Source organism: Lithobates pipiens, unplaced genomic scaffold (assembly GCF_037356315.1).
Source record: "Lithobates pipiens isolate NorthernLeopardFrog02 unplaced genomic scaffold, aLitPip1_a1.2 Scaffold_10, whole genome shotgun sequence".
Classification (NCBI taxonomy): domain Eukaryota; kingdom Metazoa; phylum Chordata; class Amphibia; order Anura; family Ranidae; genus Lithobates; species Lithobates pipiens.
In genome coordinates, this window is record NW_027507686.1 from 232,386,758 (window position 1) to 232,400,514 (window position 13,757).

Here is a 13,757-nt window from a genome sequence, read left to right on the forward strand (position 1 = left end):
CTATCAGCTCAGTTTTAAGGACTTGAGCACCAAGAATTTGTACCATACTACAAGATAAGCAACTGAAATATTGTCATCCCACAAATGTGGGCACCAATACACAAAACAAAGTTAAAGTTCTGACAAAAGGAACTTGGGAGGGGAGATGGCAGCTTGATTGAAATTCCAGACTGTTGAAGATCACTTGGTCAGTATTCCAGACTCCGCCACTAAGCATTTGTACCTGCACAAAACCATTACATAATAAATTATAATAATAAATATATACAAATTAAATACTGTCCACCCACAAAAGGTGGGGAACTGTAAGCCTGACAAAGTTAAATTGTCAACAAAGAGAGGGAGAAGAGTATGGCTTGACTGAGGATCCAAACTGGTGAAGGCCACCAGCCCAATCTTCAGGACCAAGCATCTGTACCATGTCACCAGCTAACCAACTGAAAATCTGTGCACCCACAAAAATGTTTGAGAATACACCCCACAAAGTTAAAGCCCTAACAAAGATATGGAGGTGAGATGACATCTTGAGCACAAGCCAAACTGCTGAAGACCAACAGTTCAGTCTTAAAGCAGGAATTCAGCCTGTTCTTAAAGGTAGCCTATTGTAATTTTGTTTCTCCCTCTTTTAACATAATTGGATATAAAAATAACTTTTCTCTATCGTTCACTGACTGACACAGCTCCATTAATCTTGACCGTAGGGTTATTACGCCACCTTCTGGAGAGGACTAGGCAGAACATGTTATACATGTGAAAAAAAACAGAACTTTACAGTTCCGCCCAGGGGGCAGTCCCTCTAGTAATAACCCCTCAGCCTGCTTCCTGCCGTGCAGTTTTTTCTTCTGCCTAGTGAAGGAGATGGACCTAGGACCCCTGCAGGACCATTGGTCCTGGGATTTTTTTGTTGAACGTTTGCCTTTTGTGCAAGCTTTTAAGATTCTGTGATCTGCTATCAACAGCCAGCTGGGTGACAGGCTGGATAATCCAGATCCTTGTAGTCTCCCCAGTCTGTCCATCGAGCGCGCGCAGAGGAGGCCAGTGAGCGCAACGCTCCGGGGCACACATATGACCGGACTACCGATGTCTTTGTCACAGTGTGCCGTGGCCAGTAGCCACCCTGTACTGCTCCGAGAGTGGGTCTGTGATGGGATGTCCCCAGCTCGTCCGGATATTAAAGGGATTGTACTTCTCATGTTCATGCGAGCTCCCGTGATACAGCCGGCGGCTATCACACGGCCCCGCCCCCCCGGCGAGCTGCGTCATTGGATGTGATTGACAGCAGCGCGAGCCAATGGCTGCGCTGCCTTCAATCCAGCCAATCAGCGGCCAGGCTGAGTGGTGAAGAGGAAGTCGGGACTTTCGAGGGGTGAGGTAAGTAAAACTGGGGACTGGGGGCGCCGACACTGTGAGATGTTTTTTCACCTTAATGCATAGAATGCATTAAGGTGAAAAAACATTTACCTTTACAACCCCTTTAAGTACAGCTCTCCCTGCCTCAGTGGGATTGAGCAGCTGCTGAGTGGTGTGTGTACCTGTAGCCAGGGGTCCCCTGGGGAGCTCTCACCTTAGATGAGGGGCTGCGCTGGGTGTCTGTGTCCCTGGGTGTCTGTAGTCTCTCCGCTGGGTGTCTGGAGTGCTGTTTGCCACAGCGCTGTTCTGCCGCCATTTTCTCTGTCCTTTCACTGCATACAGTTGTTTGTTGGCCATTTTTGGTGTGCCTCAGTAGAAAGCATGGTCAGGGGCCATTTTACTGTAGCTCAGCAGCCATTTTGTCTGTGATTATGTCCTTTATACAGGGCAGCCGGCGGCCATTTTGTTGTAGCCCAGCGTGGTTTTTTTGCTCAGTGCTGGTCCCTGCTGCTCAGAACAGCACGTTTTTTCACTCAGGACACTTGGGAGCTGATACTCGGTTGGGGTGGTGAGTCCTGCGGTGGGGGCCCCTCAGTCTGCAGCAGCTAGGAGGGTGGGATTGTGCACCTGTCCTAAGTCCCCAAGGGTGGCAGACAATGTGGGTTAGCATGGCTTCAGAAACTGGTGTTTCTTCCCCAGAACTCCCTACAATTGCAACCGGCTCGTCTGCAAACATTGCTTTGTTGGCGGTCCTTGAAAGGGTTCGTTGCCAGGGTGGAGTTGTTGTGCAGGCGCAAAGGTGGTAAAAAGCGCCCCCTGCCCCCTCGTCCTCCGGGGAAAGCTCTGACACAGACTCGGGCCCCGCTGAGACTGGTGGTCCCTGCTCTGTTGCTTTAGATGACGCTGACCAGGACCAATCGGACAGTGAGGATGAGTCCCCGTCCAGGTCCGCGCAAGACAAAGTGCTAGTTGGAGCACTTATCACAGCTGGAAATTCAGGATACAGCAGGTTCCTCTGCTGAAGTAGCGGTCCCTTTTGGGTCCCGTAAGCCAGCCCGTACACCTAAGGTGTTTCCGTATCTGACTTATTTTGATAAGTTCATATACAAGGAATGGGGATGCCCGCAACGGACCTTTTCGGTCCCAAAAATAATGGCGGTGCATTACCCCTTTGCGGAGAGCCTTCTTAAAAAATGGTCGGCTCCTCCAGTCGTGGACCCCCCAGTATCCAGGTTAAACAAAGTAACCACGATCTCGGTAGAGGGGACTCCTGCATTTAAGGACCCTACTGACAGGAAGGCAGAGGCAGTGGCCCGTTCCTTGTTTACAGTTGTGGGGTCAGCAATACGACCAGTACTGGCCACAGCACTTGTGTCGCAGACACTTACTGAATGGGCAAAACTTTTGCTCCGCAAGTTGTAGGAGCAGCAGGCTACTCCCGTTTGCATGGAACTAGAAGACCAGTTAGTGCACGGCCTTAAGTACGTTTGTGACACAGCCCTAGATACGCTTCCTCTGCTATCCACGGCTTCAGTGTCAGCAGTGGTGCTGAGGCGCCTGATTTGGCTAAAATGCTGGTCTGCAGACCAGGCATCTAAAAAAGCCTTGACAGGTGTACCCTTCCTTGGTGAACGGCTCTTTGGAGTCTCGTTGGATGACGTTATTAAGAATGTCACAGGTGCGAAGAGTACCTTGCCCTCACAGGCCAGGAAGACTAAGGAGCCACGCCACAGGCAAGGGCCCTAATTTTCCACTCAAAAGAGGCTTTTTCATCCGTCCCAGTCCGACAGGATGACCTCTGTGGGACAAAAGCGTCCCTGGAACTGCAAGCCTAACAAGCCTGCGAGCAAAAAGGGCTACCACATGAAGGTTTGTCCCTGCCGGTCACACGGGTGGGGGTCGCCTTTGGGAGTTTGCAGTCCGGGGGACCTCTCGGCTATCCGACCAATGGGTCTGCAAACTGATTTCCTCTGGCTACAAGATAGAGTTCCTCTCTTGGCCACCAAACAGATTTTTACCCTCCAGCATACCCATGTCCCTGGCTCGCCGGAAGGCCCTAATGGGGGTGGTAAGGGACCTGCTAAGCCGCGGGGTGATAGTGCCTGTTCCAGAGTCAGAAAAGTTCCAGGGGTCCTACTCCAATCTGTTTGTAGTCCCCATAAAGGAAGGGGTACGTCCAATCTTGGACCTGAAAGCCCTCAATTGCTTTGTAAAAGTACAGAGGTTCAGAATGAAATCAGTTCAATCAAGGGGACTCCCTGGCGTCTTTGGACATCCAGGATGCGTACCTGCAAATTCCCATATGCCTCAGGCATCAGAGGTTTCTGCGATTTGCAGTTGGGGATGCCCACTACCAGTTTGTGGCTCTCCCCTTTGGCATCAGCACCCCAAGTATTTACCAAGGTATTGGCTCCAATTTTGGCGTTGTTGCGACAACTCAGGATCGTGATCGTAGGTTACCTAGACGATCTCCTCTCTGAGAATTTTAAAAATTTTAAGGTGGCGGATGGTGTGGATATCGTTAAGGAATCCTTCCTTCTCATCACGTTTGTATATCAGGGGTCAGCAACCAGTAGATCGCGATCTACCAGTAGATGGCAGACAGGTGACTAGTAGATCATGGTCTGGGCTTGCTCACCCACCATTCCAGAACAGCAGAGTGCAATGCAGAGGCTCTACTTGTAAAGTTGGATCTGTAGTAGGGAGCAAGAACCACATAAGCTAATGAGTGCCGGCTCCTGTCCCATGAGGATTGATACCAACTCCACCTCTTATCCCGGCAAGTGGTCTCCAGAGTGGTGTCAGCAGCAGGAAAGAAGAGATCTTCAGGTCAGTGTGAAGCAATACACTGAGCACAGTAGTATAGGGCTGCTTTCACACTGATGCATTGTGGTTTACCCACACCACGGGTGCAGTGCAGTGTAGCTGCAGCATTCCTGCAGGATTGCTGCACTTAGCCATAGAGTTCTATTATATCCTGCAGGTTTGGTGCACTTTCTGAAAGCACATCAAAACTTTGGACTGCAGGCTATAATAGAAGTTTATGGCTAAATCGCAGCACATCAGTGTGAAAGCAGCCGTATTGGATGCTTCAGAAAAGTAAGGATTCATTCACAAGTGTCGCGGGCTGCTGCTTCCCTGAAAAGCGATCTGAGTGTGTTTGACAGGTGCTGAGGAGGTGATATGTTGCCTCCCCACCACCTGATTTAAACCCATGATTGCCGCACAGTAGTATGGCAATGTCACAAAACATGATATCAGGTCGAGACAGAAGTACAGTTAAATCACACTAGTTTAATAATAAAAGTTAAAAGAACAAACGTAGTCAAAACATAGCCAAAGTTCAGTAACTGGAACAGATAGTCAGCAAAGCCAGAAGTCAGGAATCAATGTAGTGGAAAAGCAAGCAGGATCTGGAGCCAGAATGGATGTCAGTAAAGCAAAGTCTTGAACAGGATCACAGGAGATATTTTCTGTGACGTTGACAAAGGCGAAGGAAGAGAACCTCTGGACTGGACGGCTTAAGTAGGCAGGACTGACGAGCAGGATATCATCAATAGCTGAGTAACTGTGGAGAGATAGGAGGTGGCAATTAGCCGACAGCTGAGCAGCCAGCTCAGAAAAGGAAGGGCTGAGCCCAACCCTGACAGGCAATTAGAGGTTTAAATCAGATGTGAGGAGGCGATACCATGCTCGTGATCTTTGACTTGTCCCATGTTGTTTAGGTAGATCTCCACCTCTTTAAGGTTGCCTATCCTGTCTATATTAACGTCACGATAGCTGTGTTGATTCCGGAAACTCTCCTCAGCAACGGGAACGAGTCATACCCTGTAAAATAAAATAAAAAAAGCCCAGACAAGGCCTTAATCTCTAATAATAACCTCTAATAAAAGAACCTCACGCTTAGGATAAAGGGCAGAAGGGTGGCTGTGGAGGTGATAATGCCAGGGTGACACGTCATTAGCCTCGTGTTCCTAATGAGAACAAAGAAGGGTTATTTTCCCTGTTATCTCCACTCTATTTTTATAACCAGGTTTCTCTATTTATGCTGATATATGTAATTAGAACGCTGCATTTTTTATTTGCACGTGGTGTTTCCAAGGCTATTAGTGGCTCCTCACTCCTAAACGCCTGTGTTACCTTCTCGGGATGAAGACATTAATGTATTTATGAATAATTCTCACACGTGATGAATGTGCTCTCCCAGTGCTTTCGTAATATCGCACCTTTAATCAGTGCGTTCGCTCGGTGAGGCGGCCAGATGGTGTACGTCAGGCAGTAATATCATGACGGATCGGGGGCCTCCCTGTAGCACATCCTCCATAATCAAATGAATGGGTGGAAAATCTCAGGAGCCAGAACTGCTTACCGAACAATTAGCCGCAACGTTTTCATTCTGAGGACACTTCTCTTCTCAAGGAAAAAAATATCTTTTTCAAATTTTTCGATATCATTAGTATGGATATTAAACCCAACTACCGTATATACTCGAGTATAAGCCGAGATTTTCAGCCTCTTTTTTGAGGCTGAAAGTGCCCCCCTCGGCTTATACTCGAGTCATCGCTGTCTGCCTGCTCGATCAGCGTGTCGAGCAGACAGACAGCGGACATTCTACCATTCAAACGCCGCGCCTCCGCCTCCGCCTTCGCCTGTGATAGGCGGAACACTGAATTTCCCAGCAGCCTGTGTTCCGCCTATCACGGACATCGTCTCATCCTCGTACTACGGACGAGGATGAGACGATGTCCGTGATAGGCGGAACACAGGCTGCTGGGAAATTCAGTGTTCCGCCTATCACAGGCGAAGGCGGAGGCGGAGGCGCGGCGTTTGAATGGTAGAATGTCCGCCGAGGCGCCGACGAAGAGCGGCGATCCTGGCAAGGCACGGGATGGAAGCAAGGCAAGGCACGGCACGGGACGGGACGGAGGCAAGGCACGACACGGGACGGAGGCAAGGCACGGCACGGGACAGAGGCAAGGAGGCAAGGCACGGGACGGAGGCAAGGAGGCAAGGCACGGGACACAGGCTCGGGACACAGGTAGGCTGGACACACACACACACACACACACACACACACACACACACACACACAGGGATGGATGGATACACACACACACAGGGATGGATGGATGGATGGAGACACACACACACAGGGATGGATGGATGGAGACACACACACACAGGGATGGATGGATGGATGGAGACACACACACACAGGGATGGATGGATGGATGGACACACACACACACAGGGATGGATGGATGGATGGACACACACACACACAGGGATGGATGGACGGACACACAGGGATGGACGGACACACACACAGGGATGGACGGACACACAGGGATGGACGGACACACAGGGATGGACGGACACACAGGGATGGACGGACACACACACAGGGATGGACAGGCATGTCTCACCCTCGGCTTATACACGAGTCAATAAGTTTGCCAGTTTTTTTGGGGGTAAATTGGGGGCCTCGGCTTATATTCGGGTCGGCCTATACTCGAGTATATACGGTAGTTTGTTTCATCCCTTTGGGGAGAGATTCTAAAATGGATGTACACTGAATCAGGTATGGCTGTTCATAGTAACCAAAAAGTTCCACCCCAAAAAAAAGAAAAAAAATTATGTGCTTAACCACTTCCCGACCGGCGCACGCCAATGTACGTTGGCAGAATAGCACGGGCAGGCAAATGGGCGTACCTGTCGGGACCCCTCGATCGCCGCGGGCATACCCGCAATCGTCTCACGGGGCAGCTGAACTAGGAGATGCCATTGTAAACAGCATCTCCCAGTTCTGCCTAGCAACAAGCGACGCTGATCTCTGCTCCATGTGATTGGAGCAGAGATCAGTGTTCACTAAAAGAAAGCCCTGCCCCCAACAGTTAGTAACGCCCCTTGGAACACTTAACCCCTATACTGCCACCTACTGGTTAGTGACACTGCCAGTGTCATTTACACAGGAATCACTGCATTTGTATAGCAGTGATTGCTGTATAAATGACAATGGTCCCAAAAATGTGTCAAAAATGTCCGATGTGTCCGCCATAATGTCGCAGTCATGATAAAAATCGCTGATTACTATTACCATTACTACCATTACCATTACTTTTTTACCATTACTAGTAAAAAAAAATTATTAATAAAAATGTCATAAAACTATCCCTATTTTGTAAACGCTATAACTTTTGCGCAAATCAATCAATAATCGCTTATTGCGATTTTTTTTTTTACCAAAAATATGTAGAAGAATACGTTTCGGCCTAAACTTAGAGAAAAATTTGTTTTTTTTTATATATTTTTGGGGGATATTTATTATAACAAAAAGTAAATAATAATGCGTTTTTTCCAAAATTGTGGCTCTATTTTTGTTTATAGCGCAAAAAATAAAAACCGCAGGGGTGATCAAATACCGCCAAAATAAAGCTCTATTTGTGGGAAAAAAAGGACGTCAATTTTGTTTTGAAGCCACGTCGCACGACCGCGCAATTGTCAGTTAAAGCGACACAGTGCCGAATCGCAAAAAGTGGTCTGGTCTTTGACCAGCAAAATGGTCCGGGGCTTAAGTGGTTAAAGTGGTTGTAAACCCTTACAAACCACTTTGACCTACAGGTAAGCCTAGATTAAGGCTTACCTGTAGGTCCAAGAAATATCTCCTAAACCTATACGGTTTAGGAGATATTTACAAAAGGACAGGCGCAGACAGCGGCGCGCAGGCGCACTGAGCAGGCCGCAGATCACGGCGATATGCCACTCGTGTCGGCTCCCATGACGCCATTGCAGCTCCGGCGAATCACAGCGCCGGAGCAACGAGACCCAGAAGTCACTCTGGGATACATGGCAGCCGTGAAGATGAAGAAGGAGGACCGCTTCGGGGGCTTCGTTCTCAGGTAAGTTATTCATAATGAGCTAGTATGCTATGCATACTAGCTCATTATGCCTTTGCCTTGCAGGTTGCATTTTTTTTTTTTAAATAGCCTTTACTTTCGCTTTAAAAAAATAGAAAAAAAACATTTGGATTTTTATTTTTTTTACGCACCTCTAAATGCCTGTTGCTAGGGGGTCCCTCGTAGTCTGCCTCCTTCAGCGCCTGGGCTCCTGACATCACTTCCCTCGGTGCAGGAAGGGAGATCGCCTCTCCCCCCTCCCTCTGTCAATCATCTGGGACACGTGACAGGTCACAGATGATTGCGCGGCCAGTCACGGTGCGCGGCTCGCACATGCGCAGTGGGTGCCCGGCTGTGAAGCCCACAGTTAAAATGCCGGTGCTGCCAAGCGGAGGGGGAGACGAGCGGAGCTTCATTCCCCCGCATCACTGGTACCCTGGGACAGGTAAGTGTCCGATTATTAAAAGTCAGTAGCTGCAGTATTTGTAGCTGCTGACGTTTAATTTTTTTAAAGTGATTGTAAAGGCTCGCTTTTTTTTTTTTGCTTTAAAAATAACAATGTTATTTATACTGTTAGTATGTTGGTTATACTTACCTGCTCTGTTGCAGTTGGTTTTGCTCTTCTCGGGTCCCTCTTCAGCACTCCTGTCCCCTCCATCCCGCTGAGTGCGCCCAGAGCGGAGACTGTGAGCCAGGCCTTCTCATCCAACATCAGTGCCTGACCTCACAAATGCGTTTTTGGAAGAATGGTCAAACATTCCCATAGACACACTCCTAAACCTTGTGGACGGCCTTCCCAGAAGAGTTGAAGCTGTTATAGATGCAAAGGGTGGGCCAACTTAATATTGAACCCTACGGACTAATGCCCGGTACACACGGTCGGACATTCCGACCAAAAAATCCGTCAGATTTTTTCCCCCCGACGGCTTTTGTCCGAAACTGGTGTTGCATACACACGGTCAGACAAAGTTGTCGGAAAATCCGATCGTTCGGAACACGGTGACGTTCGTTGCGTACGATGGGACTATGTAGAGGCTAGTAGCCAATAGCTTTGGTCTCATAATTTTATCTGAGCATGCGTGGCACTTTGTCCGTCGGAATTCTCTACAAACGGTCATAAAAAGTCAGATCTGATTTTTTTTGTCGTAAAATTTTAGATCCTGTTCTCAAAAGTCCGATAGAGCCCACACACAATCAAATTTTCTAACAATATAATCCGATCGGACCTTTTCAGTCGGAATTTTTTCGTGTGCACAGGGCATAAGATTGGGATGCCATTAAAGTTCATGTGCGTGTGTAAAGGCAGGCGTCCCAATACTTTTGACAATATTGCGTAATTACAGCCTCGTGACATTTGCAGCTGAAGAAGATTCAAACGAATGTTCTGCACTTGGAGGACCCGTCCCGAGTTGTTTTGCCGGCTTTTCAGCCGCCACACTCATCGCCTTCCTGAAGATGCTCTCTTAGAACCTTAATCAAAGAGTTTTTCATCAGCCGGCTCAAAGACGTCAGCGCCTGTGATTTAGGGAAAAAAATAAAATAAAATCACCACTTTCAAATTAAAACATCTTTTTTTTTTTTTTTTTTTTTTTTGTAGACTCCCTTGTAGCAGACAGCTGCCTCTTTGTTGTGTCTCTTGATGAGAGCGCCCACAGGGTAGCTGAGTTTTGCATTTCCCACCAAAGAGTACAAGAAGCGGCTTGTCCTGAAGCTGTGCCTGAGGAGCCGGGGCCGGGCCCCAGTCACTGCATGTCTACCTTCATAGATGTGGGATGAGTCGGGGCCCTCCACACATGGAGCAAGGACATCATGCCGCAGCTGCATGCACTGCTGTCAGTCAATGTGCTGGTACTTGTGGTTCTTCAGCTCCTGCAGCGTCTCATGTTGGCGTATGCAAACACATGAAGCAGAGAGAAGATAATATTTATTATGAAGATTTACCCGCCCCCCCCCGAGTTTACGGGTTTATTTAACCACTTGACCTCCGGAAGATTTACCCCCCCCCCTTCATGACCAGGCCATTTTTTGCAATACGGCTGTGCATTACTTAAACTAACTGACAATTGCGTAGTCATGCAACGCTGTACCCAAATAAAATTTAAACTGGAGGGCCACCCTAAAAAAAATATAAAAAATTAATATTTAAATTTTTTTTTTTTTTTTTTTTATAAAAAAATAAATATATTTTTTAATCACCAGAAACCCCTGTTGCTAGGCAGTCTTCCTAATCTGCCTCTTCCTATTCCGTGCCGCTGTTTCTTCATTTCTTCTTCCTCTTCGGTGAGCGCCCCCGTTGTCTTCCGGGACATGTGTGTGTCCCAGAAAACAATGGGGCCATTCACAAAGGGCCGGGGCGGCTTGCGCATGCGCAGTAGGAAACGGACAATGAAGCCACAAGGCTCCACTGCCTGTTTCCCTTAGTTAGGATGGCGGCGCCAGCTGCCCATCCGATTGACGGGGCGGCCTCGGGGCGGCCGAAATCAAGGGGTCGCTGGACAGGTAAGTGTCCTTATTAAAAGTCAGCAGCTACAGTGTTTGTAGCTGCTGACTTTTTTATTTTTATTTTTTTAAACGGTAGCTGCTGACTTTTTTTTTTTAAGGGCCGGAATGCCCCTTTAAGTCCTTTTTTTTCCCCACAAATAGAGATTTTTTTGGTACTAATTGATCACCTCTGTGGTTTTTATTTTTTGCGCTTTAACAAAAAAAAAAAGACTGACAATTTTGAAAAAAAAAATATATTTTCTGCTATAAAACATATTCAAGAAAAATTTGAAAAAATCTAATTTCTTCATCAATTTAGGCCAATATGTATTCTGCTACATATTTTTGGTTAAAAAAAAATCCCAATAAGCATTTATTGATTGCTTTGCGCAAAAGTTATTGCGTCTACAAACTATGCAATATTTTTATTATTTTTTTACTAGTAATATCGGTGATCAGCTGACTTATAGCGGGACTGCGATATTACGGCGGACAGTTGAACACCTTTCTATATTAAGTTGCGCTATGCTCTCATGTGAGTGAATACTAGCAATAAACCTCAATAATGCTAAATGATATATTAAAAAAAACGTGACTCCGTACATAAATAAAAATTTATTGATTAGATCATGTTTTACCCGCTTCCCGATATACGTTGGCAGAATGGCACAGGTGGGTAAAAGGGCGTACAGGTACGTCCCCTGTAAGAAGTGGCGCTACGGGTGCACACGGGCCTGCTGCGTTCTCCGTGACCGCGGATCCCGTGGACTAGATGTCCGCCGGATGCCCGCGATCGTGTCACGGAGAGGTAGAATGGAGAGATGCTTTTGTAAACAAGGCATTTCCCCGTTCTGCCTAGTGACAGGGCAGAGATCACTGCTCCTGAGAGCAGTGATCGCTGTCATGTGTTGAAGCCCCCCCCCCCCACACTTGGAATCACTCCCCAGGACACACTTAACCCCTTCATCACCCCCTAGTGATTAACCCCTTCAGTGCCAGTGTCATTTACACAGCAATCAATGCATTTTTATAGCACTGATTGCTTTATAAATGACAATGGTCCCAAAATAGTGTCAAAAATGTCCGATGTGTCCCCCATAATGTCGCAGTCCCGATTAAAAATTGCAGATCGCCGCCATTACTAATAAAAAAAACATTAAAAGTAAAAATGCCATAAAACTATCCCCTATTATAACTTTTGCGCAAACCCATCAATATACAATATGCAGACTCCTCACTCACAGGGGCCCTGCAGATTCTAAACTCATTCTCCACTGTTACGGGCCTTAGAGTTAATTGGTTAAAGTTTCTTTTGTTTCCTATAGACCCTGCTGTGCGCACCAACGCCCCTCCCAATATACCTCTGCAATGGGTGGATAGTTTCAAATACCTTGGGGTGGAGATCTCAAGGCAGGCTTCAGACTTCTTGCCCCTGAATCTGTCCCCAGTATTGCAGGAGACGCGACTGCGACTGAGGGTGTGGGAGTCACTGCCTTTATCACTGCTAGGCCGGATAAATCTGCTAAAAATTAAAATCCTGCCCAAATTGACCTACTTGCTTCGCCAATCTCTGCAATGGATTCCCAAATCCTTTTTCACTCGGCTACATAGTCTCTTTGCCTCCTTTGTCTGGGGGACAGGCATGTACTGGCCATCGGGACTACCGGGAGTTTCCCGGTGGGCCGATGGCTCAGTGGGCCACTCTGATGTAAGGGGCTGCTGATAGGACACTCTGATGTAAGGGGGCTGCTCATGGGACACTCTGATATAAGGGGGTGCTGATGGGACACTCTGATGTAAGGGGGCTGCTGATGGGACACTCTGATGTAAGGGGGCTGGTAATGGGACACTCTGATGTAAGGGGGCTGGTGATGGGACACTCTGATGTAAGGGGGCTGGTGATGGGACTCTGATGTAAGGGGGTGCTGATGGGACACTCTGATGTAAGGGGGCTGCTGATGGGACACTCTGATGTAAGGGGGCTGGTAATGGGACACTCTGATGTAAGGGGGCTGGTAATGGGACACTCTGATGTAAGGGGGCTGGTAATGGGACACTCTGATGTAAGGGGGCTGGTAATGGGACACTCTGATGTAAGGGGGCTGGTGATGGGACACTCTGATGTAAGGGGGCTGGTGATGGGACACTCTGATGTAAGGGGCTGGTGATGGGACACTCTGATGTAAGGGGGCTGGTGATGGGACTCTGATGTAAGGGGGTGCTGATGGGACACTCTGATGTAAGGGGGCTGCTGATGGGACACTCTGATGTAAGGGAGCTGGTAATGGGACACTCTGATGTAAGGGGGCTGGTGATGGGACTCTGATGTAAGGGGGCTGGTGATGGGACTCTGATGTAAGGGGGTGCTGATGGGACACTCTGATGTAAGGGGGCTGCTAATGGGACACTCTGATGTAAGGGAGCTGGTAATGGGACACTCTGATGTAAGGGGGCTGGTGATGGGACTCTGATGTAAGGGGGCTGGTGATGGGACTCTGATGTAAGGGGGTGCTGATGGGACACTCTGATGTAAGGGGGCTGCTGATGGGACACTCTGATGTAAGGGAGCTGGTAATGGGACACTCTGATGTAAGGGGGCTGGTGATGGGACTCTGATGTAAGGGGGTGCTGATGGGACACTCTGATGTAAGGGGGCTGCTGATGGGACACTCTGATGTAAGGGGGCTGGTGATGGGACACTCTGATGTAAGGGGGCTGGTGATGGGACTCTGATGTAAGGGGGCTGGTGATGGGACTCTGATGTAAGGGGGTGCTGATGGGACACTCTGATGTAAGGGGGCTGCTGATGGGACACTCTGATGTAAGGGAGCTGGTAATGGGACACTCTGATGTAAGGGGGCTGGTGATGGGACTCTGATGTAAGGGGGCTGGTGATGGGACTCTGATGTAAGGGGGTGCTGATGGGACACTCTGATGTAAGGGGGCTGCTGATGGGACACTCTGATGTAAGGGAGCTGGTAATGGGGGACTCTGATGTAAGGGGGCTGGTGATGGGACTCTGATGTAAGG

General features: G+C 48.2%; 1 long non-coding RNA gene across 1 annotated transcript; it reads right to left on the reverse strand.

The window, feature by feature from the left end:
* Positions 1–4,624: 4,624 nt before the first annotated feature.
* Positions 4,625–9,738, reverse strand: LOC143942414 (uncharacterized). Its single transcript, XR_013264769.1, has 2 exons — positions 8,842–9,738; positions 4,625–5,178 (listed from the first exon to the last, which is right to left on the reverse strand). It is a non-coding gene; the product is annotated as an uncharacterized LOC143942414 (long non-coding RNA).
* Between the last annotated feature and the right edge of the window lie 4,019 nt (positions 9,739–13,757).